The sequence below is a fragment of the Silene latifolia genome, chromosome 9 (genome assembly GCF_048544455.1).
Source record: "Silene latifolia isolate original U9 population chromosome 9, ASM4854445v1, whole genome shotgun sequence".
NCBI classification, from domain to species: domain Eukaryota; kingdom Viridiplantae; phylum Streptophyta; class Magnoliopsida; order Caryophyllales; family Caryophyllaceae; genus Silene; species Silene latifolia.
Genome location: NC_133534.1, coordinates 151,152,645 through 151,173,833, shown reverse-complemented (window position 1 = coordinate 151,173,833; position 21,189 = coordinate 151,152,645). Strand labels below are relative to the sequence as shown.

Below are 21,189 nucleotides of genomic sequence, written 5' to 3'. Positions count from 1 at the left end.
TCAATGGGCTATCTCCTTAGCCTCCAAGCAAACTCAACCGACCTACCACCCCACATTTCTCTATAAATACCAACCTTCACACACCATAATCTTTACGCAAGCGTCCTCCCCCTCACATCTCCCTTAAAATTCTAGACTCGACTTCTTAAGTCACAAAATCGACACGTGTTTTCGACCTACCGATTGAAAACGCAAGGTTTACACATTTTGTTTGGTACCGTCGCCGTGCATTCGACCGACGCATTCGACCAACTCAACATTAATCAACATGTTCTTCAACCACATGTTTTCAACATATTTTGAAAAGAGTAAATTATCAAATACACCCACGTCAAATGCACTTTTTTACATTTACTCCCACGTCAATTTTTTTGTTAATAAATTACATCCAAGTTAATAGCTCAGTTTATAAATTGCACCCAGAGCCATTTTCAGGGGAAAAACTTAATTAATTGATGAAAATGCCCCCGCGTGTATAACTACCAGTTTTGCTATGCCTCTTCATTTACTTTCTCCATTTCACCTTTTAACCTAATTCCCCCAAATTTCCCCAAAATTTTGTCCTTAAAAATTCCCCCAAATTTCCGCAATAATCTAAATTTAAACCCTAATTACATTTTTATTTGTACCAAATTGGGAACTACCGTTCGAGATATTTTAAATTTTTATTTGTACCAAATTGGGAACTACCGTTCGAGATTATGTGTAATGCTAGTAACTACGCCGTTTGAGCGGTTCTTGGCCAACGGGTAGGAAGGGCTTTACATGCTATCTACTATATAAGTAATACTCTTGATTCTTCCCAAGTGAACTATGATACCACCAAGAAAGAGCTCCTTGCCATTGTCTATGCTTTGGATAAATTCCGTTCCTATTTACTTGGATCCAAGGTGATTGTTTTTTCGGATCACCGTGCTCTTCGACATCTCTTGATAAAGAAAGAGGCAAAACCAAGGTTGTTAAGATGGATTATGCTTCTTCAAGAATTCGACTTGGAAATAAGAGATAAGAAAGAGGCCGAGAATGTAGTGGCGGATCACTTGTCAAGGATCCGGTTTCATGATGAAGAAGGAGAAACACCGTGATACGTGCCTAATGTATAGTCTTTTTAGCCTATTTAAGCACGTATTTCTATGCATTTTCATACTGTTTTTATGGTATTTTGCCCCGAATTGGCTACTTTGGTTCGTTTTGTCCATTTTGTAGAAATGAACGCGAAAGTAGTGGAATCGTACCCTTTTTCGTCCTTTTTGCATGCATTTAGAGGAGACGGGATTGTTTCAGAGTGAGATACTGCATTTGGAAGCGTCGTGGCACGCATTACGAGGCATTCGGTGGCGGACTTGAGCTGAAATGAAGATGAAGCACTCGATCGAGTAGTATTGAAGACGGGAAGCTTATTCGAGAGCCTGCTAGTGCTCGTTTAAGCGAGATATCACCGGAAAGACCTCGTTCGAGAGGTAAGAAGCGTCCAAAAGATACAGAACTTGCACCGGAAGATACATTGGAAGCGAGAAACAAGGGACTTGAGATACCTATCACGGTTCCCTTCCCGAGGCGGCTGCAGAATACTAAAGCTAATCAACAATTCGGCAAATTTGTCGAACTTCTGAAGAGCTTGGAAGTCACTGTGCCGTTCACAGAATTGCTGACAAAGGTACCCTCTTATTTAAAGTTTATGAAAGAAATTTTAGCGCGTAAGAGGACTATTAATGATAGTGAGACAGTAGCTTTGACTGAGTTGGGGTCAGCCCTATTTCAAAACAAGTTACCCCCTAAGCAATCAGACCTGGGTAGTTTTTCAATTCTGTGTCATATCGGTATGCATTTGATTGATAACGCGCTATGCGATTTAGGCGCTAGCGTGAGTGTCTTACCGTTGTCTCTAGCTAAGAGATTTGGTTTGACAAAGCTGAGTTGCACCAACATGACTGTCCAGATGGCCGACCGTAGTTTATCACGACCACTAGGTGTAGTAGAAGACGTACCTGTTCAGATCGGGAAGTTCTTTAGTCCCGTTGATTTTGTTGTCTTAGACATCCCCGAAGATGCACACACCCCTATCATTTTAGGGAGACCATTTTTTTGTCTCGCGCCGTGCGATTATTATAGACGTCGGGGGAAGACTTTGACTTTCCGGGTAGGGGATGAGGAGCTGATTTTTCATCAGTCCAAGTTCAGGAGAGCTCCCATGCAAGCCCAGCCTTCCAATGCTCTCTCTTCTATTGATCCTATTATTGACACTCCGGATGAAAATTTGGAGAATTGTGCTGCTATTGTTAACCTTCCGCCTCAGACTGAGAGCAAAAAGGAGGAAAGTTCGTCTGTTTTCCTTGCTGCAGGTATAGATGAAAGCAATAAAGGAGCTGTCAAAGGACATGGTGTAATCATTATCAATAAATTGAAGATGATGACGCTAAAGCTGGTGATAAAGGAGCAAGGACGAGGAAAGTTCGCGCTTACGTGGATGTGAACTACTCCCCTCCTACCGTTTCAAGTGATAATTCATGCTCATGGAAGTTGAGGAGGACAGTCAATGTTGCTGAGATGACGTCCTCCAGTCAGGAGCCCTCCGAGGGGCTGCTGAAATTTGTTGGGAATTAAGCGGGGAAATGCCCCGCGTAACACATTGTAATAGATAATTTTTCAATTTCTTTTGAATTTCTTTTATTAGGTTTTAATTAGGACGATTAGTTTAGACAGTTTTTAGCATAGACATAAGACTATAGACTGTTCTTATGCGTATTTGGAATATTGGGAAATTTTTGCGTGTGTTTTTATGCATGTTTGGGGAAGTTTTTACGCATTCGAAGGAAGAAAAGACGAAAATTCAAGAGCTTACGCGAGAAAATTCCTCGATCGAGTACTTTTTGTACTCGATCGAGTGAAAATTGGTCGATCGAGCACTCTTTTTAAGTCGATCGAGTGGAACAAAAAGAGGAACTTCTCGATCGAGTAGAATTCTACTCGATCGAGCAACTGGAGCATAAAAGTGCTCGATCGAGTGGTTTAAAACCACTCGATCGAGTGAAATGAACAGTATACAGGGAGTTTTTCGCCTTATACTCTATGGTTTTGTTCTAACTTTCATTTTCCCCTAAATTTTCGTCTAACAAACCCTAATTGCGATTCAAATTCCCCCAAATCCCCATTTTCTTGCCCAAATCACCAAGTCCATTTCCTACATTTCATTGTTTACATATTAATCTTCAAAATCCCTTATTTTTCCCTTAATTTGTGTTGATTATCTCGGTTTTAAAAGGGTTTTCGGGTTTGCGGTTTTTCGACTGAAAAATCGCTACTGTTGCTTGTTTATTTGAAGATTAATTGCAATTGTAGGATCATTCTCATCAAGTAAGCGATTCTTTTACCTTCTTTGTATTTTGATTTCGATTATTTGGAATTTTATGAGGTAAAAATCGAATTTAGGGTTTGAATATCCATGGCTAGTTGATTTTTTTTTGACTTAATTTGTGTTTATGCCCTTGTTTAGCTTGCTTGATGATCATAATCCCAATTCCTCGCTGTTTGTTACATGTTAATTTGAATTCTCCAAAATTTCATTATTGAGTTCGGTGATGATCGAATTTTTCGATTGTCACTTGATTTTTTCTTTGTAACTTGCCTAGTTAGCATCTTTGTTGCGATTTTTTCTTTTGATTGTTAATCAAATCGCACTCCCGTCGATGCTTAGATATGTTTTCACTGAACCTTTGCTCAGAAACTGCGATTAGGGTTGTTTAAGTCGAAATTTTCGACTGTCAGACGGTTTATATGTTGCATTGCTTCAATTAAGCTCAGTTGTTCTCACTTGATGCTGTTGTTAACTGCCACTCCCATCCCCTATCGCCATTACATGCTGTAATTCGAATTTGTTTGAGGATTGTTGGGAATTCTATGCTGTAGAGTCGAATTTTTCGACTTTTAGGGGATTTATATGCTGCCACATGCTGGTTTTACATGCTGTTTTAGCCACGGTTAGCAGTCGTTTTTCTTATCATACCCCTTGCTTTGATTACAGGATGGAGTCTAGTACTTTACCTTCTACTAGTACCACTTCTAGCCCGTCCTCGAGTGAGACAGTGGCCCCTGCTGTTGCCACTGTCTCCACTTTAGTGACCACTGCAGCCCCTGTGTTCCTAGTTTCAGTTGCAGGGACGGTTTTTACTCCAGCTAGCTCAGCTGCTAGCCAAGTTCAGGCTACCTCTTTCTCTACGGTCACCACCACAGCTAGCACTGCTGTTAGTTCCTCTTCAGCGGTGACCACAGTAGCCACCACCTCTGCACCACCCCCTGTTTTTACACTGTGGCGGACTACAAAGCCGATCGTGTTGCCTTGAGCAGCGACCACAGTTCCTCACACCGTCGCTTCACGAGCTTCGCCTTGAGTTCCGAGGCCGGGGTCGAGACGATCTCGAGCTACGCCGGCTCTCCGTTACCTCTACTTCCGCTCCTAGCACTTCTCAACAGTGCCGCTTCTACTCGCTTCCACTGCATCATTGTTACGGTCCGAGGGACACCTCCCTCGACCCTCACCCAGATTATCCGCAGGTATTATTCGTCAACGCTTTACACCGTACAAAATTTTATAACCTGCTTAAGTGTGTGCATGTACCTTCCCGATTTCTAGAGGAATCGACGCTTACGAGACTCGGCATTTACGACTCGGTTTGTGACTTACTACGGGCCACGGGGATGCCTGGCCTCATCACTATGAGAGGCCGTACCTTTTTAGAGCCGAGCCTTGAGTTTCTCAGCTCTTTTACCTTCTCCCCCGGGGCACACGAGACTGACCCCGAGAGCCTTTCAGTGTCCTTCCGGTTGTTTAACCGGACCTTTTCGATGACACTAGGGGAGTTTGGTAGGTTACTTGACCTTTCCTCTACGGGCTTGACTGCTGCCCCGAGGAAGGTCTACCGTCGCTTTGGCGGTGTCGGCCCATACCACTTTTCAGAGCGAAAGCTCCATCGGTCCACCTACCCCCCGTCCGTGTTTTCCTTAGGCGATGGGGAGCACAATCTTCGGCCGAAAGGAGCCGAACAACATTACCAAAGAACGAGCTCTCCATCTGGGCGGTTACACGAACATCGATTGCGAGAGGGTCCCTTCACCCTCAACATTGCCTACTTGACCGCCCAGTACCTTCTGAGCCAGGGGAAGAAGGAGGCGGGGACCATTGCCTGCGGTGGCATAGCCACCATTCTTGCCCGTCGCCTTTTTCCTCGTTTGGCCTCGTGACTTGCAGTACCTCTCTGGAGAGAGGCTACTGAGTCTGGATGCCATGCTCTCTCAGCATTGGCTCTCCCCAGACTACCAGACTTGGAAGATAGACGGCTCCTTGTCTGTTGACTTACCCTGTCAGACTCTCCCCCGTCTTGAGCCCTTGCCTACTGTTGAAAAGGGCCACCGTCTGCCACCACTACCTCTCCTTCACCTTCCACCCAGACCTACTCCTGATGCACCTGCCGCCAAGAAGCGGCAACTTGAGACTGGAGAGGGGTCCACACCTTCCGGGAGTACCCAGCCTTCCACGGCTACTCCCGATCCGACCCCTACTCCCACTACTACTACCACTCCTACTCCACATCTCACTGACCAGACACTGGATCGAGTCGGTTTTTACCGGCTACTTTTAGACTACCTCCTCCCTTTGTGGCGCCGCGGTCCCGGGACCAAGGAGGGCGCCGTTCGGTTTGTTGCGTGAGATTACAGAGCGTCGAGGCTCGTATGGAGAGGGACATGGCTCTTGCCTTACACCCCCTCGTACGAGTACCACTTGCGGCGACACTGCACCGATCCGGAGGGTTGGCCACACCCTTCCTTCTTCCGGTACCCACCTGAGGGGTACCCGGTTTCTGACGAGGAGGAGGAGGAGGACCCAGAGGTGGCAGTGGAGAGAGCTCACGCTGAGGAGCAGAGGAGGAGAGAGGAGGAGAGAGACCCGGAGTACAGGGCGGAGGTTGGCCGTGAGAGCAGTGACGACGACGACGAGTAGCTACTGGTCTACTCACTTCCCCAGTTTTCTGGCTGGTTTGGGGAAGTTCGTATTTTGTATGCATCTCTTACTCTTTTATTTTGTCTCCTTTATTTTTTTTTTTTATTTTGTTGGCTGTATATTCCCGTTCCCCTGTATATATCTGCTGGTGTATGCTGGAGGACAACGAGGGCGTTGTCCGTTTTGGTTTGGGGAGGGTATTGCATCCTTTTGAGTCTGCATCTGCATCTGTTTTTGCATTCACGTTTACTTTTCAGCTTGCATTGTTCTTTATTTTCCATCAAAATCAAAAAGAAAAAATTATTAGAAAATTTCAAAAATTCAAAAATCTCACGTTTATTTTTGCATATAGGTTGAGTCGGAACGGTCGATTTCCGTGATGAAATTGCACTATAACTTGTCATTTTGCTTGAGCCTTGCACTTTTATTGATAGTTATTAGCTTTGTCATACGCATAGTCTACGAGTTTTTGTTCAAATATAGCTGACTGTTTAGACTTGACCTGATAAATTGGCAAACTACTTAAAAATTCTTAGTTTTAGAGCCTTATAACTGGTGACATTCATGACCAATTCATTAGGAATTGAGAGTAGTACTCCTTGCATAGCATGTTCATCTTTTTTGCACATTTATGACATTCAATTTCTCGTCAAATGCACATACTCGGGTTAGTGGTTGGTGTCACATGCAGGGAGGTGCTTGCAAATTTCCCTTTCCCTTATATTTTTCACCCATCTAGCTCCACATTAGCCAAATTTGCCTTTTTGACCCATTAGCTACATCCCAAACTAAGCCTGCCTAGTCAAGCTAGTTAGAATGTTCTTTTGTGGTGTGTTTTTCCATTGCTTTTTGGTCCGTATCTCTTGTTTCGGAGTTGGTGTAAGTATTATGGGAGGAGGAAAAGAAAGAAAAAAAAATTGTTGTTTCAGTTAGCTATTTCAGACGGTGTTTAAAAGGGGAAGTTTGTGACCGTCTGACTCCTCCGCTTTATTCCATATTTTTGAGGAGAGTGTGTTTGAGTTTAGTGAGTTGTGTGCCAAATGAAGGGCACTTGTATTCTATTTTTAAGTCAGTTGAGACTTGGATGGTTCCATTATGGTCCTGTTAGGAACTAGCTTGACGCTTTTACCTCCACATTTCCATAACATGTTTTGCCTTTTCTCACCTGAACCTCACTATTCCCAAACTATTTGTAAGCCCTCGGCTGTGACGGACATTATTGGTTGGAGTGTGTGCATTAGTACTTGAATTGTCTTTCATTTTTGTTGCATGCATGCTATGTAGGTCACAGTTAGGTGAGTGACTGTCTCTTCTCTTCTCTTTTACATATAACATTCACCCTTTGCTTCATGAGAGAAGAGTGACCACAAGAGAGTCCGATTTTGTTGGTCTTGTAAGGTCGATAGGTCACGATATTTCGAAACTGACTTATAACTCGTTTGCATATTGATTGTAGCTTAGCTTTAATCTGTTAGTTTTTTTGCATTAAATTGGTTCAAGTAGACAAGTTAAGTTAGCTCTGAGTTATCATTTCCGTTCCATTAGTTTAGTTTTGAGTTTACTCGAGGACGAGTAAAGGTTCGGTTTGGGGAGATTTGATACGTGCCTAATGTATAGTCTTTTTAGCCTATTTCAGCACGTATTTCTATGCATTTTCATACTGTTTTTATGGTATTTTGCCCCGAATTGGCTACTTTGGTTCGTTTTGTCCATTTTGTAGAAATGAACGCGAAAGTAGTGGAATCATACCCTTTTTTGTCCTTTTTGCATGCATTTAGAGGAGACGAGATTGTTCCAGAGTGAGATACTGCATTTGGAAGCGTCATGGCACGCATTACGAGACATTCGGTGGCGGACTTGAGCTGAAATGAAGATGAAGCCCTCGATCGAGCAGTTTTTCCTTCAGAATCAGTCGATCGAGTAAAATTCCCACTCGATCGACCAATTCCACTTTCTGCTTCACTCGATCGAGTGGAAAAACCACTCGATCGAGCACTTTCGCCTTCAGTTCTGCTCGATCGACCACCTGTAATCAGTCGATCGAGCACTTGCTTTGCCGTGACCTTATTGTTCCGGGTGTAATTCCAGAGCAGTTATACGTTACCACCCGTGCTTGTAGAATGACGTCTTTAATTGAATCCTCCTTGCGGTCTTCTGAAACGATGAACAAACTGAGGGCTCGGCTTTGGACCGAGCGAACTCACTCCGACGCTCAAGTCAGTAAACTTAGAGAGAAGTTGTTGTTACTTGGTCAAGTATATATTGTAGAGAGATAAGGAAGATATTACCAGATGAATAGTGATTCTTAGGTTAAATTCTGGATCTCCTCCTCAATGAGAGTTGAGGAGTATTTATAGACTTTCACCTTTTGTCACGTAGTGGCCAAGTGGCCAAGTGGCTAGCAGGTGGAAAGATTGATCTACCCCTCGGCCGAGGGACCCATGGCAGGCCGGCGGGCCCTGTTGACTCACCGCCGAGGGGTCTTGGATATGAGTTCGCGGATGTGTGCCTCGGCTGGCTAGTTGCCCCCGCCGAGGCACAAGAGACAGGCCGACAGGTGGCGTCGGTTAGGCTGTCTAAGCCGTTGACTTGCTGTGGATATCTTTGACCTTGCTCAATATGTTGACTGGTCAGCGGGTGCAGAATATGCCCCAACACTTATTTTCTTCGTCAGAACACTATTCACCATCAGTTTTAGCCTTCCTCGGGTCTGATTTCAACACTTTCGGTCCCTCATAAGAAAGACCGCTTCTCAATTCTATCAGATTTACCGTCTCATATAGATTCTTCTCGTTTTGAGTCGGTAAATGGCCCTGCTTTCTCGAGGATTGATTCGCGGCTAGTTGGGCAACTTGAGTCTCAAGTGCCTTTATGGACGTGTCCTTCTGTTGATCGCTTGAGTTTCTTTGTTGATCACTCAGCTGAAACTGCTTTGTAAGGGCTTGCATCATGGACTTAAGCTCACCAATTTCACTCACTGCGCCGGATGATGATGCACCATGGTTAGGAGGATTGAAAGACGGAGGCTTCTGAAAGCCTTGTTGATTCTCATGTGGAGGAATATACGGCTACTGCTGGTTCGGAGGAGCAGTAGGATTGAGCACGTTTTGACTACTCCACCTCAAATTGGGATGGACGTTCGGCTCGTAATAAGTGTTGTTCCGCCTGTAATGTTGAAAGGCAGCACAAGACTCAAAAGGACTAGGACAATTCTCTGAAACATGTCCCTCAGCTCCACATCTTCTACAGACGAAAGGACCGTCTGAAACAGCATTTACCTGATACATCCCTCCTTTTGAAGCTCCTCCCAACTCATATTTATCAAATCTTGCAGTGAGAGCTTCAAGTGCAGCTACAGAAGGAGATTCAGCACTCCTCCTTTGATTCCCTCTGGAATTCCCATACTCAGCTTTATGGTGGCTAAGTCATCAATGATCTTCTACCCCTTAGTCTCTCCCATATTCTCAGCAAATCGGCCACTAGCTGCAGCATCCAAAATAGCCCTCTGATCGTCATACAGCCCATTATAGAACTGATTGCATAGACTCCACTTTTCGAAACCATGGTGCGGAATGGTTCGCACCAACTTCTTGAAACGGACCCATGCCTCATGGAAGTTCTCGTCATGCCCCTGTTTAAAGCTCGTGATCTGAGCTCTAATGGCATTAGTCTTCGAGGCAGAGAAGTACTTTTTTTAAAATGCCAAAGCCAGTGAATTCCAGTTAGTTATCCCATGAGCAGCTCGGTCCAGATCCCTATACCACTTCCTTGCAGCATCGCGGAGTGAGAAAATGAAAATGGTTTCTTTTATCTGATCTGGGGTCACGCCAGTTGATGGGGGTATGGAGCAGCAATAATCGATAAAGGTCTCCATGTGCTTAGCTGCATCTTCATTTGCAGCTCCCCCGAACTGGTTCCTCTCAACCAAGTTGATATAAGAAGGCTTCGGTTCGAATTTTCTTGCCTCCCCTGGTAGTACAAATCCCTTATAGAGATTCGCAGCTGTCGGCTCAGAGTGACTGGCAATGGTTGCTTCTTCGGCCATTTCTGGAAAGTCCGGAGAAGTGACGGTTGCAACTGATGAAGTAGAAACTGGAGAGCAAGGTGGATCCTCCTCGAAAAGCTCGTTCTCGTAAAAGCTAGAATGAGAACTAGGCTCTTCCTCTGACTGTTGGTCTTGAAATAATCTCCTCTTTGCGCGCAAGGTTTTCTCAATCTCAGGATTGAATGGTAGTAGTTCACCACCCTGTGACCTGCGCATAAGAAGAAACTACAAAGAGAATATAAGAATAGTTTAAGGAACGAACGCCCTTTAAACTAAAAGAAAGACTAAAAATAAACAACTAATAATTTAAACAATTGCCTCCCCGGCAACGGCGCGAAAATTTGACACGGCTATCACAACCCTATCAAAGATAAAACCTAACGGTCTCAACTAAAATGTAGCAGAGGCAGTCGAGTATCGAATCCACAGGGAGGTAAAGTAATTATCAGCTGTCTAATTCTAGTCCTAAAGTAACAATTGGGGGGTTTGTTGAATTGATTTCTAAACTACGAGATTTAGAGGAAAGAGAAATAAAAGTAAGAGCAATAAGAGCAGAAAAATCGGTTTAAACTATCAAGAAGAGAGGGACATGTCGGGATTTCGGTTCACTACGGTAGTCCAGTGACTCAGCTGTAAATGATTCAGATGAACTAATGTGAGACGGATGTTGAAAGGTCCTTTCGGTCCACTTTCTATCCTAAATTACCACTAACTTAACTTTCATCCTCATTAGGGTAGTCTCTGTTTGTTCATAGCAGGCCTATTTAGTCCAATCTTTCGATCTAGGATTAATTTTAGCCAGATTAAAGGGTGACATAGAAGCGTGCACTCAACTAAGTCGAATAAATACAATTAAATTGCTATGGTGACAGGGTCTCACAACTAATTCATCTAATTCATTTACTACATCGTCACATTTCTACCGCAGATCCCCTAATCCCAACATGAAAGGGGTTTAGCTACTCATATTACTAATTAAACTAACATCAATTAAGTTCTCAGCAGTAAACATTATGAAATAAACGATAAATTGCATAAAAGAAAATTAGGGAAGAAGGATAATCGAAGTAAACAAACAATTAAAAGCAAACAAATGATTAATTATTATTAAGAAGGAGAAAGGAATTACAATCCAAGCGAATCCGGCGTAAAGAACACAAGATCCGAGTGGAAACAATCCCAAAGCAAGGTTACAGTGAAGAGGAATGATGTACGTAGCAAAGTTTAACAGTAGAGAGTTTGATAAAATAAAAGATGATCCTAATCAACCTAGTAAAGCGTGCTTAAATAGCAAAATAAATAAGTTTAGCGAAATAAACACTCACGCGGGCTGATTAAAGCCCATAACCATCAAAACCACTCGATCGAGTGGATTAAAACCACTCGATCGAGTGGATTAAAACCACTCGATCGACCAAATCCTCAGCCAAATTTACTCGATCGACCAGAAAGTCACTCGATCGAGTAGATGTCCTTTCTGCAAGCTAAGGGTCGAGTACAAAAGTGCTCGATCGACCATCTTGGGGTGTAGAAACCACTCGATCGAGTGCTTCATCTTCATTTCAGCTCAAGTCCGCCACCGAATGCCTCGTAATGCGTGCCACGACGCTTCCAAATGAAGTATCTCACTCTGGAACAATCCCGTCTCCTCTAAATGCATGCAAAAAGGACGAAAAAGGGTACGATTCCACTACTTTCGCGTTCATTTCTACAAAATGGACAAAACGAACCAGAGTAGCCAATTCGGGGCAAAATACCATAAAAACAGTATGAAAATGCATAGAAATACGTGTTGAAATAGGCTAAAAAGACTATACATTAGGCACACCGATCAATGACTCTTTCCTCGATGATATCTTAATGGCCATCCAAACACAACTTGAAAGACATATTACCCCATGGTTTGCCGATTATGCCAACTATATTGTTGGAAAAGTACTCCCTCCAAACTTAAGCTACAACCAAAGGAAGAGGTTCTTGTTCGAAGTAAAGAGGTACTTTTGGGATGACCCAAATCTTTACAAGGAGTGTAGTGATGGGCTCTACCGAAGGTACATCCCTCAATGGGAAATTCAAGGAATTTTGGAAGGATGTCACTCATCCCCTTATGGTGGACACCATGGAGCAAGAAGAACCATCGCAAATATTCTTCAATCAGGTTTCTTTTGGCCTACTATGTTCCAAGATGCTAGGGAATTCATCCTTCATTGTGATGTGTGTCAAAGAACGGGGAATATCTCTTAGAGGAATGAAATGCCACAAAGGGGCATACTAGAGGAAGAGATGTTCGACATTTGGGGGATCGACTACCAGGGGCCGTTTGTGACGTCCAAAGGGAACAAATACATCCTTGTGGCCATAGACTATGTATCAAAATGGGTGGAGGCAATTGCCACCCCAACCGATGATGCAAAAACGGTCACTAAGCTCTTCAAGAAAATAATCTTCCCAAGATTCGGAGTCCCTAGAGCAATCATAAGTGATGGAGGAACACATTTTCATGAAAAGAAGCTCACATCCCTTTTGACCAAATATGGTGTCCAACATAGAACCGGTTTGGGATACCATCCTCAAACAAGCGGTCAAGTTAAAGTTTCAAATCAAGAGATCAAGCAAATTCTTGAGAAAGTTGTCAACAAGACTCGTAAGGATTGGAGCATGAAGCTTGATGACGCTCTTTGGGCTTATAGGACGGCCTATAAGACTCCTATAGGAGCTTCCCCTTATAAACTCGTCTACGGGAAAACATGCCACTTGCCGATTGAGTTAGAGTACAAAGCTTTCTGGGCAATCAAAGCTCTTAACTCTCGATCTCAAATTAAGCGGTCAAAAGAGGATGATACAAATTCAAGAGTTAGAGGAATTCCGACTACAATCTTATGAGAATGCCGAGATCTATAAAGAGAGGACAAAGTTACTTCATGACAAGAGAATCAAGCAAAAAGCCTTGCTCAAAGGAGATAAAGTCCTTCTATTCAATTCCCGATACCGACTCTTTCCCGGAAAGTTGAACTCTAGATGGATGGGTCCTTATGTGATCACCGAGGTAGGAAAATATGGAGAATTTGAGATCAAATCGGAAGATGGAAGCAAATTCATGGTCAATGGCCAAATATTAAAGCCATATTATGAGGGAGCGTTCATCGGAGAGGTCGAGGTCACCTACTTCGGGTCTCCTCCTCCTTGAAGAGATCATCAAAAGGAGAGTTTGGTGGAGTCCACTCCAAACCACCACTTGTAAATATACTAATCCCTTAAACTAGTATTTTTAAATTTATTGTATTTCTATCATAAACATGATTCTTGCCATGAGAGTAAGTGAGGGATGGTCACTAATCATTTTGATGAACGAAGGAACTAGAATTCAAGTGTGGGAAACATTCTTATCGGAGTAAAGGAAAAGCAGGAGCAATCCGAGCGACCCGTGAGGAAGCCGCTCGTCCAGGCAAGCAATCCGAGCGTCCTCTTGGGAATCCGCTCGCCTATGCTAGCTGACAAGCAGCTGTTTTGTTCTGATCTAAGATCCGAGCGTCCACAGAGACAATCCGCTCGTCTAGTTTTGGACGATCGTCGCATCAAGAATCCGCTCGTCCCGACAGTAACAATTTCTGGCATTTCTCCCTGGAAGAGAATCCGAGCGTCCTCCTTGGAATCCGCTCGTCCTACTCCAGCCAGACGCTCGTCCCGACTAGCATACACTCGTCGTGGCTACTTTAGAACCTGGGATTTTTCCTGGATAACAATCTGAGCGTCCCTCAAAGAATCCGCTCGTCCCAATGCCCAGAAATCCGAGCGTCCAGATGACGAATCCGCTCGTCTCCCTGCGTCTTATTTTCCAGATTTCCGCCAATTAAATTCTTCCCCACCACACAATTTGTAACACCTCATCCTTCCTTCCACTCATAATTTAAAAAACCCCCTCCCCTATGACCCCAATCATATCTCAAGCACTCATTCACCCAACAAAAACGAAAACCCCCAAAATTTAGGGTTTCAAAAAAGATTCACAAGGAGATCTAATTCACAAAGAGCATCCCCATATTTCAACAAGTTAAATTCCAAATCTACATCCAAGAATGGGACCAAGAGGATCATTATCTAGAGAAAGAAGAAGACCAAGGGTAAGAGGAAGCTCATCTACTTCTCACATCAACTCTTTAAGAAGATAACATGAGGAGATAGTTGACCTCACCAAGCTTGATGAATTTTCCAACATAGAGTTTGTGAACGATGTTCAAAGGCTTGTCTTCCACCGACTACTTGGTAAGAATATCCTTCCTACCAAATTTATGTGCCACAAAACCTTGAGAAAGCTTGGAATATACCACCAAATGGAAGCCCTTTTCGAGTTATTTGGTCTTTCTACTTTGTTCCATATGCATGAACGAACCTATCTGTAATACTCCGTATTTATCTGTCTTGGGGTACTCTATCGAGTAGCCCTTACTCTGTCGAGTAAGGGCAAGTTGCGAAATAAAATAGTTTCTGACCTGTTGGGTACTCGATCGAGTAGCTGGGGTACTCGATCGAGTAAGGGGGTACTCGATCGAGTACCTTGGGTACTCGATCGAGTGTCCGGTTTACAGGGAGTTTTTCTCGGGTTTTGTTAATTATGCGATTAAGGTATTTAAACATAATCGTCGTTGTTTTAAAACACTTTCACCAAAACCTAAAACCTGTTTAAGAGAGAAAGCAGTCAGTCATCTTCCTAATCGCATCCTTAACAATTCCCGGAGTTCAGACGGTCGGTTCTTCTTCATTTTTTTCGTGTCGTTGGATTCCTTGCGTCGAGGGTAAGCTTTTAATACAATTTTTATAATGTTTTGTTGGGATTGATTAAACCCTAATTTAGGGTTTGGGGGTTTATGAATAGTGAGTGATTGGTAGTCTTTATGTGCTGTATGATAGGAGGAGAATTCGTAGAGGAGCCGTTTTGATACGTTTGTAGATACCGTCTGCGTGTTGTGCTTTCCGGTAGGATTTCCTACTCGTATTAGTCCCATAATGGGATATTGGTGATGTCTTTGTAATTAGTTGTTTGGTTCGATAATTGTGATTGTGATTGTGATTGTGATTGGTTGTCTGTGGTTCTCGAGATGCGTTCTCGGCTGAGTGGGGTCACTTGCGGGAGTGACTTCACGCCCTAGTTTCGCCCTTCGTGGAACCCGCCACGAAAGGGGATGTGCACATTAATGGACAGGGTTATCGCTCGTACGATGAGCGGGGCTTAGGTGGGAACGGCTGCGGTCCCCCAGCGGCGGTGGTCCGGTGGACGGTCGTATTGAGATGATGGGAGTTTGTGTGTGTGTGTGTGTGTGTGTGTGTGTGATTCATTTGTCTGTTTATCTTATTATTGTTATCTATCTTGATTGTGTGATTAGTCGACCCGGTGTTGTTTTGTAAACTGCGGTGATCCATTCGGGGATGGTGAGCAGATATTGAACAGGTATAGAGATGAGTACTTGGGATAATTTGGGATGGCCACGACATGACGATAGAGTCTTCATTTGTAGTTTAGCATTTATTTACATTTCAGTTGAGAACAAATAGTTTGGAATAATGTATTGTACTTTCAGTTTGGTTTCGAGGATTGTAGTTATTCATTAAACTACTTATAATAAATGTTGTTTCTGTTTTGTCTATTTGATTATCATACCTCGGGCGACCGAGATGGTGATGTCTTCATACCTGAGTGGTCCTGGTAAGGCACTTGGAGTATGGGGGTGTTACAAATGGTATCAAAGCGACGATCCCGAAACCTGTAACCAATGAACTTAATGAACGTAGGGAGTCAATTAAAATGAACCCGGGGTAAAGGTTGTAGGAGCTAGTGCAAAGGCTTGGGAGACGTCCTAAAGTCGCGGGGGTCGCCCTACAACTTTGAACCGGTCACGGGGGAAAGTGTTTGTCGAGTATATGTGTGCTTGGTTAACTTGTTAACAATGTGATGAAGTGTGTGATTGTTGGATGTTGAAGGAGAAGTTGAGAATGTGAAAGAAAAGTAATATATGTGTAGACTTGATGTTGGAATAACATGTTGGATGTTTACAATGTGGCTTTAATAGCATGATGAATTGATCTTGTTGATAGTAGAATAGACGCGTAGCATATTTATTATGATATCATGTGGTTTTATGAAGTTTAGCATGTTAGTATATGACGTAACATGCGGGTAGCTCTTACGTATTAGTGGTACTCGATCGAGTGAGACTGACTCGATCGGGTGGGTTTTTGGCGATTTTGAGTCCAGAATCGAGTTTTGGGGCACTCGATCGAGTAAATAGGGGTACTCGATCGAGTAGGAGGTCACTCGATCGAGTAGCCTAGATACTCGATCGAGTGTGTAAGAGATCAGAAGGTCTGTTTGGTTCTGGAGTTTGGGTACTCGATCGAGTACATGGGGGCACTCGATCGAGTAGCCCGTTACTCGATCGAGTGGGTTTGGATACTCGATCGAGTAGGTTTTGGGCAGCGTGTTTTCGTGTTGTGAAGTTTAGTACGTATGTTCATATCTACCCCTTTTCTTATATATGTATAGTTTCAAGATGCCGCCCAAGAGAAATGCTTTGTACGCGAGAGCAGAGCTTATGACCACGGATGACATCGTTAAGATGTTGGAGCACCAGGATGCTCTTACTGAGACCCTGAAGAGAGTGAATGAGGACAAGGATAAGAGTAAGGAGAAGGAGGTTGACCATGCTAAAGTCAGCCTCTATATTGCGAGGTTTAACCCGAAGGAGTACAAGGGAGTTGAGGAGCCTAACCTTCTCGATAGTTGGATGAGGGAGATGGAGAACATACTAGATTTAGTTATTTGTCCGATGAGATGAGAGTGGATCAGCTGCATTTTATCCGAGGGAGGCGGTGGCAAGTGGTGGGATTCGGTGAAAGTGAGTGCTAAGGAGATATATACCAACCAAGGGTTACCTGCTATACCTTGGGAGGAGTTTCGTAGGGCTGTGAGGAAGGAGTTCGTACCAGAACATGTGAGGAGTAAGTTGAGAGAGGAGTTCGACAAGTTTAAGATGACCGCTTTGAGATGTCGTGGTGAGTACTACAGGCGGTTCAATGAGAAATCTAGATATCTTGAGGATATGGGTTTGAGTGAGGAGAATCGGCTTTGAGGTTTGAGAGAGGGCTAACCACGAAAATTATGGATAAGTTACCCGTAGGAGTCCTTGCGATGTAAAGGAAGCGTATGAGAGGGGTGGGAGAGCCGAGAGACTAGTGGAGATGGCTCGGGAGAGGTCGGGTGGAGAGAAGAGGAAGTCTGAGAGCGAGGGTGGTGGCCAATCTAATTTCAAGAAAGGCAACCACAATCAATCTAAGGTATTTTCTTCTGGGTCTGGGTTTAGTGCTGGAACTTCCTTTGGAAGAGGCCGTGGGAGTGTGAGCAATAGCTGGGGAGTGACCTGCTTTGGTTGTGGTGGTGTAGGCCACAAGAGACATGAGTGCACGAGTGCACGGGATCTGCGATCGAGACCGCACGAGCTTTGCGAGCAAATGGACCGGTGGATCATGGCCAAACCGGGAGGTCGAGCTACCGAGTGGAGGCAACCGCAACGGCGGTAATTCTTATCGAAGACACCGATGAACAACAACAACAACAATCAAGGGTCGGGTGCTAAGCCGACCGCATCGCCAAGATCTTGTCCGGGAGGTGGGCGGAAGACCAGTGGCAAGTTATTCATGATGGAGAAGAAAGCAGCTGAGGAAGATGCACATGTTATCACCGGTACATTTCTTGTTAATGGTGTTCCTACCTTTGTTTTGTTTGATTCGGGGGCTTCTCAGTCGTTTGTGTCTTCGAGTCATGTAAAACAGTTGGGTTTGAGAGTATATGAGTCTGTTAGGGAGCAAGTTTTCATACCTTCGGGCGAGTCGGTATCGTGTGGGAGGTTGTTTAGAGATGTATCTTTGATAGTTGGGCAAGTCGATTTCCCTGTAGACTTGCTAGAGTTTCCTTTTAATGGTTTTGAGATGATAGTTGGGATGGATTGGTTAGGAAAGCATAAAGCTAAAATAGACTGTCATCAAAAGAAAGTATCCCTAAGAGGTCCTAAAGGTGTTACTGTGTCTTACCGTGGGTTTCTAGTCAAACCCAAGGTTAAGTTGATTGCAGCTGTTACCTTGAAGTCTTATCTGAGGAAAGGATGTCCTCTGATCTTGTGCCATGTGAGAGATGACCGGATAGAGAGTCCGACGAGTTGATGAGATACGGTGGTGGGAGAGTTTGCGAGATGTCTTCCCGGAGGAGATTCCGGGGTTGCCACCGAAGAGGGAGATAGATTTCACCCTTGAGTTGAAGCCAGGGACGGGGCCAATCTCTAAGGCACCGTACCGTATGGGTCCTAAGGAGATGGAGGAGCTTAGGAAGCAGTTGGATGATTTGATAGAGAAGGGATACATTAGACCAAGTGTATCGCCTTGGGAGCACCGATTCTTTTCGTGAAGAAGAAAGATGGGAGTTTGAGGTCGTGCATCGACACGGAGTGAACCGTGTGACGATAAAGAACAAGTATCCTTTGCCAAGGATAGATGACCTGTTTGATCAGTTGAGCGGTGCAACGGTCTTTTCCAAGATCGATTTGAGGTCGGGGTATCATCAGGTGAAGATTAGAGATGTGGACATACCGAAGACAGCTTTCACGTCGAGGTATGGCCATTATGAGTATGTGGTGGTGCCGTTTGGGTTGTCTAATGCGCCGGCAGTGTTTATGGAATTGATGAATAGAATCTTCAGGCAGTTCTTGGATCAGTTTGTAGTAGTGTTTATCGATGACATCTTAGTCTACTCTAAGACTAAGGAGGAGCATGAGGAGCATCTGAGAATCGTGTTGCAGACTTTGAGGGATCATGAGTTGTATGCTAAGCTGTCCAAGTGTGAGTTCTGGTTAGGGAAAGGTGCCTTTCTGGGGCATGTCATCTCTAAAGATGGGGTAGCTGTGGATCCGTCGAAGATTGAGGCAGTGACAAAGTGGGAAGCACCGAAGAATGTTGCTGAAGTGAGAAGTTTCTTGGGTTTAGCTGGATACTACAGACGGTTCGTGAAAGATTTCTCCAAGATAGCTAGACCGATGACAGCGTTGATGAGGAAAGAGAACAGGTTTCGTTGGGATGAGAGTTGTGAGACGGCGTTCCAAACATTAAAGGAGCGTTTGACCACGAGTCCTGTCCTCGCATTACTGAAGGGAGCGAGAATTTCGAGGTTTATACAGATGCCTCGAAGAATGGGTTGGGATGTGTGTTGATGCAGAATGGTAAAGTGATTGCCTATGCTTCTAGGCAGTTGAAGCCTTATGAGGAGAACTACCCTACTCATGATCTGGAGTTGGGTGCAGTGGTGTTTGCTCTCAAGATTTGGAGACATTACCTTTATGGAGCAATCTTTAAGGTATTTTCTGATCACAAGAGTCTCAAGTACATCTTCACGCAGAAGGAGTTGAACATGAGACAGAGGAGGTGGATGGAGTTGATTGGCGATTATGACATGGAAATCATCTACCATGAAGGGAAGGCCAACGTTGTAGCTGACGCTTTGAGTAGAAAGAGTGTACATTCTCTGTGTACAGCTCTATCTTTGATGAGGCTGAGGGATGAGGTAGCGAGCTTTGGGATACATATGATGCAGAAAGGAGATGCCATGGGTGATATGACAGTACATATGGAGTTTTATGATGACATTCGGGATAAGCAGGCGTTGGATCCTAAGATAGTTGAGTGGAGAGCTGGAGTAGAGAAAGGGACAGTGTCCCGGTTTTCCATTCATACGGATGGTAGCTTGAGGTTTGATGGTAGGTGGTGTGTTCCTAACGATGAGGAGTTGAAAAAGACAATCATGACAGAAGCGCATTGCACACCATATTCAAGTTCATCCGGTGGAGACAAGCTATACAAGGATTTGAAGAAAACGTTTTGGTGGCCTGGGATGAAGAAAGAGACAGCTGAGTTTGTGTCCCGTTGTTTGACATGCCAAAGAGTTAAAGGGGAACAGAGAAGACCACAAGGTAAGATTCAGTCTTTAGAGGTGCCTGAGTGGAAGTGGGAATCCATTTCCATGGATTTCATTGTGGGTTTGCCTAAGAGTCAACAAGGTAACAACATGATTTGGGTAATAGTGGATCGTCTGACCAAGTCAGCTCACTTTGTTCCAATGAAAGATACATGGACTAAGGCACAATTGGCTATGGCCTATCGAAAGAACGTGCTTAAGTTACATGGAGTCCCTAAGGACATAGTGTCTGACAGAGATGCGAGGTTTATATCGAGGTTTTGGAAGGAGTTGCAGGAATCGTTGGGAACAACTTTGAAGATGAGTACAACATTTCATCCTGCGACAGATGGGCAGACGAAGAGAACAATCAAGACTCTTGAGGATATGTTGCGAGCTTGTGTGATGGATTTTGGTGGTAGTGGGAGCGAGAGGTTGGACTTGATAGAGTTTTCTTACAACAACGGCTATCACACCGTATTGGTATGGCACCGTTTGAGGCTTTGTATGGGAGGAGATGCGGGGAGTCCAATCTGTTGGGACGATAGTGCCGAGGCAGTGGTTTTAGGACCAGAGATGGTGCATGAGATGGTGGAACAGATTAAGATGACCAGGGAACGGATGAGAGCAGCCCAGGATCGACAAAAGAGTTATGCAGATCTACATCGTCGGGACATAGAGTTTCAAGTTGGGGACAAGGTTCTTCTGAAAGTGTCTCCGATGCGTGGAGTTATGAGATTTGGGAAGAAAGGCAAGTTAAGTCAGAAGTTTATAGGGCCTTATGAGATCTTAGAGCGAGTTGGGGAAGTTGCTTATCGTTTGGCTTTACCGGCTGCGTTGGAGAGAGTGCATAATGTGTTTCATGTATCGCAGCTGCGGAAGTATGTGAGTGACCCGTCACATGTGTTGGAGGCAGAGAGCTTAGAGCTGGATGAGTCTTTATCATATCTTGAGGTACCTAAGCAGATCCTAGACCGAAAGGTTAGAAAGACCAGGAGTGGTGAGACAGTTTTGCTTAAGATCCTTTGGTCTAACCACGAGACTGAGGAAGCTACATGGGAGGCAGAGGATATCATGAAAGAGCGTTACCCTTTCCTTTTTGATCAGGTATGTATGGTTACGGGGACGTAACCTTGTTTCTTTTAGGGGGGTAGGAGA

At 44.2% G+C, this 21,189-nt stretch overlaps 1 non-coding gene across 1 annotated transcript; it reads left to right on the top strand.

The window, feature by feature from the left end:
• Positions 1–9,552: 9,552 nt before the first annotated feature.
• On the top strand, positions 9,553–9,659 carry LOC141603941 (small nucleolar RNA R71). The gene has a single exon (XR_012525775.1). It is a non-coding gene; the product is annotated as a small nucleolar RNA R71 (small nucleolar RNA).
• Positions 9,660–21,189: the final 11,530 nt, after the last annotated feature.